We start from the raw sequence: 6,644 nt of genomic DNA, 5'->3' as shown, positions 1-6,644 counted from the left end.
AAGCCAAGTGCTAATGTCTAGCACGTGCCAACCCAGGGGATGCAATTGCGCTATTTTTTACGACTGTGCCCTCATAGGGGATCTTTTCACTGCATTTATTTTTGGTCCGCGCGCACTTATCGGTGCTGGGTCACGGCTGGGCTCGGAAGGCCATCTTTTCATCCATGTGCACTGTTTTGGTGCTGGGTCACGGGTTGGGCTCAGTTGCCTCTTTTATTTGTGCACTTTGACATCTTTCGCAGCTAACAGCCGTGCATCATCCCGTGTGGCGATATGGTTAGTAGTATTCGGCCTAATAAACGGGTCACATCCTGATTAAACTTTCGGTATGGTACTAATCTGCCCGGTGGATTTCTCGTCCCGCACCGGCCCGAGGCCCGTTCCCCTTCCACTCTCTCCCTCCTCCGCTCTGTCTGTGGGCGGAGACTCGCATCGTCCCCGAGCTCCTGCTACTCATGGCGGATGTAGCACCTCTTCGTGCGCGTCGTCGTCGCCGCCGCCAACAGCTTGGCCGCCGCCGCCGTCGTCGTCGCTGGGTCCTCCTTTTTCTCCACCTAGGTCAGTTAGCCTCCCTGCTCCCGTCATTCCCTCGGAGCGGCAACGGCGGAGCAGCGAGGAAGCCCTAGGCACCGCCAATAGCATAGCCGTCGCCAACAGCCCTGCCGCCGCGGCCTAGGCAGCACCACGGCGTTCCGCCGACGCAGCCTTACACCACCGCGTCCCGCTGCGGCCGCCTCGCACCATCGCTTTCTGCCGCGGCCTCGCACCATTGCGTCACGCGACACCCAGGTCGCCGCTGCACCCAGACTCTGAATCTTCTCATTTATTTTGTTATCAATTCCACGGTTTATGCCCAACCTGGCTAGTTGGAGAGGAAAAACGGAAATATAAATCAATTATGTAATGGTACTCTCTTCATTATTGTCTTTAAAGGCCTTTTTTCTACACAACTCAGGAAAAATTCATGTGTGCTTATCCTCTGTTTATGTTTATCAATCATAGTTAGAAACCTCATGACAAACTATTCTGCAGATCTTTTGTCAGAGAATGAAACTAATCTTTATTTATGCTGTGGGTCGATTCAACCGGCAACGTATAGCCATTACTTCTGCTTGTCATACATGTATGATCGACAGAGATTTTGCCTATCCATGGAATACTTCTTTTTTCCTGTTTGTAATTAGTTTCTCCATTCTCGTCTAGATTTTGCAGTATTCCTTAATATGTGTTAATGACGTGGGCAAGAGTGAACTGATTCAGCTGTATTCTACCTTTTCAGATGCATTAGAAGCCATTAATTCTGGATTCGAAAAATCATCCAAGTCATGATGGAGTATTGGCAGCTTCTGGAGCTTATTCTGCAAGATTACTTTGTAGAAAAGTTTCCTCTCATATCAAGTGGTTTTTAAGTAGGTAAACTGAGATTCTATTATTCTGTATTTGACTGCGCAAGTGCTTTACAGAAGGTTAGAAATTTCTGTGGTTGACTTCTACTTCTCTGCAAGATGACTTGCTTTTCTGTTTTTCTTTGTTGCACATGTTTCCTGATGGACTTTGGTAAACCAATAATATTTGTTGAACCTGTTTTGTGTTATATGCCGTGAGTCACATGTTCCCTAATTGATTTAGTGGATGTTTACCCATATTTCTTCAGCTTTCCTTCGAAATAAGCAGTGCCAAGTAAGCAACGAAAAGGGCTACTAACTGAGTTTACCAAGTTTCCTACTCTATCGGTGATATGTTACGACCCAAGCTTAAATGTGCAATGCTAGGGTTATGCGTTTAGATCTTATAAATTTTACATTCTGCTGTGAGCAATGCTTGTCAAATACTTTCTCTTGTTCATATTCCTATGTGAGCAATGCTACTGTTAACTACGAGCAATGCATACCACTTGTGTTGTAATATATCTGAACTTGTTGTATGTGCAGTAAGAGGAGGTTACAGATCTTAAAATGATGATACTATTAGTTGGAATTTGACTCTGCATGCACCGGCTAGAATGGAATAGGATTAGCAAATGAAGTAACTGCTCTCCTTGTTTGATCAAGGTAAAGATCACTACTTCTTTGCCATCATGATGAAATGCGCGAATATTTCCAGGTTGCTTATCCATATGTTTTGCATATATAATGAAACTAGTAAGCAAAAAGGATAATGTTGTTTCTCTGATTGTGATAATTTGGACATGACTCAGGCTCTTATTATTTCGCTACAGAGATCTGGTTAGCACTATCCTAAAGAATTATTTCTGTTAGTCGAAGATTCTTAAAAAAACGCTGGGTTGATATATAATGCTGCTTTAGTTGATAGCTGTGCAAATATGGAAGTTATATATGATGCTGTTTTGCTTGATAGCTGTGCAAATATCCATGGCATTTTATCAGTACATGTTGATACAGGTAAATAGTACTATAAGCAACAGATTTTAGACTATGAACACCTGATAATTATTTTCTGTTTTACATTTTAATAGCTAGACAAGAATAGGAATATGCTGTGCAGTTGGATAATTTGTTCTATTTTCTCACTGCAGGCCACGAGAGATATTTTCACGAGGATATCTTTCATATTCAACCATTGTGCAAGTCCTGTCTTGCTTAATGGACATGAGGATGTCTTGATTGCTGGCTGTATGGAAGCACATCCACACATGTAACTCAGTCATGTGGGATACATATATATTGTGTCGGAATCTGATAACTGTGTGCGTGTTGATGGATTTTCTTAGTAGGTATAGTGCTGCATCGCTCATTTTTTTTAATATGTTGTGGTTGTTATAGCAAGGAAGTTTTCAGTTTTATCTCCACTTAAGTGATTGACATGGAAGTGAATGTGAAGCATCAGTAATTATCCTAGTTGGTGCCAGTAGAGCTAGCTGTATGCTATCTGTTTACATTACTTCTAACTTCTGTAATATGCTCACTGTTTATATTTTCTGAAAATGGTGATCCTTGTCTTTGACATTTTCTCATGTTCTACCGAGCTGTTACTGATGGCCTGGTAATTCTGTGGTTACGAGAAGTCCATGTACTGTAGTAAATGTTTAATCTGCTTGAGGTTTCGTTTGCTACATTTTCTCACCAAGCAGTAGACTTTATTTTAGGCAAGTTAAAATTCTGCTGCCGTACTATTACTGATGCTGAACATTGATCTAATCTGGCGAAGGGCAAGAGCGCGGAGAGCATAGGCAGACTCCGAGGAACGGAACAGGGCCGTTTCATAGGCAGGCTTTTTTTCCTTGGTGTTTCTTATTTGAATTTGTAGGGCTGTTATTTCCGTTGGAAATTACTTTCATTTTGAGTAAGGGAAGTCCGTGTTTCTTATTTGAAGTTCGATGTAATTCTTGCTTTAGGCATTTCTGAATCCAGAGACAGCAATATGTTACTGAAATTTTTCTCGATTCTGATTGCTGTGGGAGGTCCGGATATGGCTCATGAACCTCACGGCAGCTGCGAGTGAACACCATGGCTAGCTTCGAGCGCTCCTCTCCATGGCCGCCGCAGCCAGACATGCTAGTCGCCATGGTTGGCTTCCGGTTTTTGCTGTTAGAGCTGCATCCCAGCGACGGTGGCGGTGCTGGAGTTGTTCAATTGATGAGCGACAACTGACATGGCAAGGATACAAGAGGTGTTGTGTTGGAAAAATCTTAAAAAAAGGAATTTGAACAAAAAGTCCGGTGCTAATGTATAGCACGTGCCAACCCAGGGGATGCAATTGCGCTATTTTTTTACGACTGTGCCCTCGTAGGGGATCTTTTCACTGCATTTGTTTTGGTCTGTGCGCACTTATCGGTGCTGGGTCACGGCTGGACTCGGAAGCCATCTTTTCGTCCGTGTGCATTGTTTGGTGCTGGGTCACGGGTTGGGCTCAGTGGCCTCTTTTATTTGTGCGCTTTGGCATCTTTCGCAGCTGACAGCCGTGCATCATCCCCGTGTTGGCGATGCAGTTAGTAGAATCCGGCCTAATAAACCTCTGTTTATATGTGCTCATCCTCTGTTTATGTTTATCAATCATAGTTAGAAACCTCATGACAAACTATTCTGCAGATTTTGTGTCAGAGAATGAAACTACTTGGTATATCTTTATTTATGCTGTGGGTGGATTCAACCGGCAACGTATAGCCGTTACTTCTGCTTGTCATACATGTATGATCGACAGAGATTTTGCCTATCCATGGAATACTTCTTTTTTCCTGTTTGTAATTAGTTTCTCCATTCTGGTCTAGATTTTGCAGTATTCCTTAATACATGTTAATGACGTGGGCAAGAGTGAACTGATTCAGCTGTATTCTACCTTTTCAGATGCATTAGAAGCCATTAATTCTGGATTCGAAAAATCATCCAAGTCATGATGGAGTATTGGCAACTTCTGGAGCTTATTCTGCAAGATTACTTTGTAGAAAAGTTTCCTCTCATATCAAGTGGTTTTTAAGTAGGTAAACTGAGATTCCATTATTCTGTATTTGACTGCGCAAGTGCTTTATAGAAGATTAGAAATTTCTGTGGTTGACTTCTACTTCTCTACAAGATGACTTGCTTTTCTGTTTTTCTTTGTTGAACATGTTTCCTGATGGACTTTGGTAAACCAATAATGTTTGCTGAACCTGTTTGTGTAACTGTGTTATATGCCTTGAGTCACATGTTCCCTAATTGATTTAGTGGATGTTTACCCATATTTCTTCAGCTTTCCTTCGAAATAAGCACTAACAAGTAAGCAACAGAAAGGACTACTAACTGAGTTTACCAAGTTTCCTACTCTATCTGTGATATGTTACGACGCAAGCTTAAATGTGCAATGCTAGGGTTATCCGTTTAGATCTTATAAATTTTACATTCTGCTGTGAGCAATGCTTGTCAAATACTTTCTCTTGTTCATATTCTTATGTGAGCATGCCTCTCGGTGCCGGCTGGCTGCTATGGCCATGTGGGTGGCATGGTCATTGGTGTTTGCCGTAGCATGGCGTTGGTGTTGCAGCTGCTTTGGCATCTGGCGGTACCCTGGTTCAGCGAAGATGTTTGAGCGTTGGGGTGCATAACTTGTCCAATTTTTTCTAGGCCGACAGGAGCAGTGTCGGCGGGCGTCATTACCTTCTTGAAGGCTCCATGGCAGTCACTCTTTGTCCTTCTTGTCGCTCTGGGTGAAAAACTGATCCCCGGATTGGGCGTGGCGTATCCTTGTAGGCACCGCTTTTGAGTATATGTTTCATCGATGTCCAGCTTCACATCTTCGTGGTGCATAGCTCATGATGAAGGGCTCAGTCGACTCCAGCAGTTCTTTTTGGTCCATTTGTAGTGTGCTTGGTGGCAGGGGTGTTGCTATTCCTCGGCACCCTTGCATCTTACCTTGGATGTGTGTTGTGTATTGTGTGTGGTGGCGGCGTGTTGTATGCGGTTGCGTGTATGTTGGCCGTTGCTTTATATATAAAGTGGGGTGAGAGTGTTTTTTAGTTAATTCATTTGTTGGCCCGTGGCAATGCACGGGCACTCTACTAGTCATCTGTAATTTCCAATTGTTGCAGAGCATATTAAAAAAGAAGAAAATATTTGCAATTCTATGAATTGGAAATCATTTATTCAAATATTTTACTCACTCTGCATGCCGGAATTGAGAAGATGGCCAGTGACAGAACTGAGCTTTTCACCTGAAATCAGGATCATGTTACTGCAGCCCGAGCAACTTCAAAGTGGGAAGTGGGCCTGTGATTTGACGGCTCATTAGTCATTGTTACTGCGGCGCGACGTCCCACATGTTGGCGAACGGAAGTATTCTTTCCGATATCGAGGAGCAAGGAAACCGTGTGGAGTTCTGCGTGCATGGCAAGTGGACCAGGATGGTCGACGTCCCACATGTTGGCGAACGGAAGTATTCTTTCCGATATCGAGGAGCAAGGAAACCACGAGGTATAGCATCACTGCTGATTGGTTCGCAAAAAATGAGGTATAGTATCGGTGGCAAGGTGATGAAGATGATTATGAAGTCGTCCATGGGGGCCGGCCGGCAAGAAATGAGGAAGGGCAGCAAGACAACCGCGGCGAGGGCGGGTGAGAAGACGAAGAATCTCCAGGACATGACTACGAAGTAGATGCAGTACATAGTCATCATGTAGAAGATGCCGGACATGATGATGAGGAAGATGCCGGAGCAGACGAAGGGCATGATCATGAAGATGAAGATGCCGGAGCAGACCACGATGGACCATCGATGGGCTGGGTGCAGGACCCTCATATTCAAGAGCTGCTTCTCAAGCAGACGGATAACGCAAGAGCTGCCGCCTGAGAGAAAGCCAAGCTGGATCAACTGGAGATAGACGCGGTTACTCCATTGTATGAAGGATGCAGGCCCGAGGATACCCGCCTGAAAGTAACGCTCATGGCTCTGGAGATGAAGGTAAAACACAAAATGACCGACGCATGCTTCGACGAGAACATGTCATTCTGACACGAACGTCTTCCCAAGGGGAACAAGTGCCCGACCAATTTCGAGGAGGCGAAGAAAATTGTATGTCCTCTGGATTTACCGCACGTGAAATACCATGTGTGCATGAACAATTGCATCATTTATCGGGACGAGCACGCGGAGTCTACCATATGTCCAGTGTGCAGCGTCACTCGATACAAGAAGAGGAAGAAAGCTCCTCAAAA

General features: G+C 44.1%; 1 long non-coding RNA gene across 2 annotated transcripts; it reads left to right on the top strand.

Moving 5' to 3' along the window:
* Positions 1-360: 360 nt before the first annotated feature.
* On the top strand, positions 361-5,538 carry LOC123180357 (uncharacterized). Of its 2 annotated transcripts, none has more exons than XR_006490891.1 (5): positions 361-789; positions 1,280-1,409; positions 1,932-2,051; positions 2,537-2,734; positions 4,305-5,538. It is a non-coding gene; the product is annotated as an uncharacterized lncRNA (long non-coding RNA). The 2 variants fall into 2 exon arrangements; XR_006490890.1 differs by having other exon boundaries at positions 1,280-1,413.
* The last annotated feature ends 1,106 nt before the right edge of the window (positions 5,539-6,644 follow it).

The sequence above is a fragment of the Triticum aestivum genome, chromosome 1D (assembly GCF_018294505.1).
Source record: "Triticum aestivum cultivar Chinese Spring chromosome 1D, IWGSC CS RefSeq v2.1, whole genome shotgun sequence".
Classification (NCBI taxonomy): Eukaryota; Viridiplantae; Streptophyta; class Magnoliopsida; order Poales; family Poaceae; genus Triticum; species Triticum aestivum.
The sequence above is the reverse complement of the archived record's forward strand: the minus strand, read 5'-3'. Positions and strand labels throughout refer to the sequence as shown.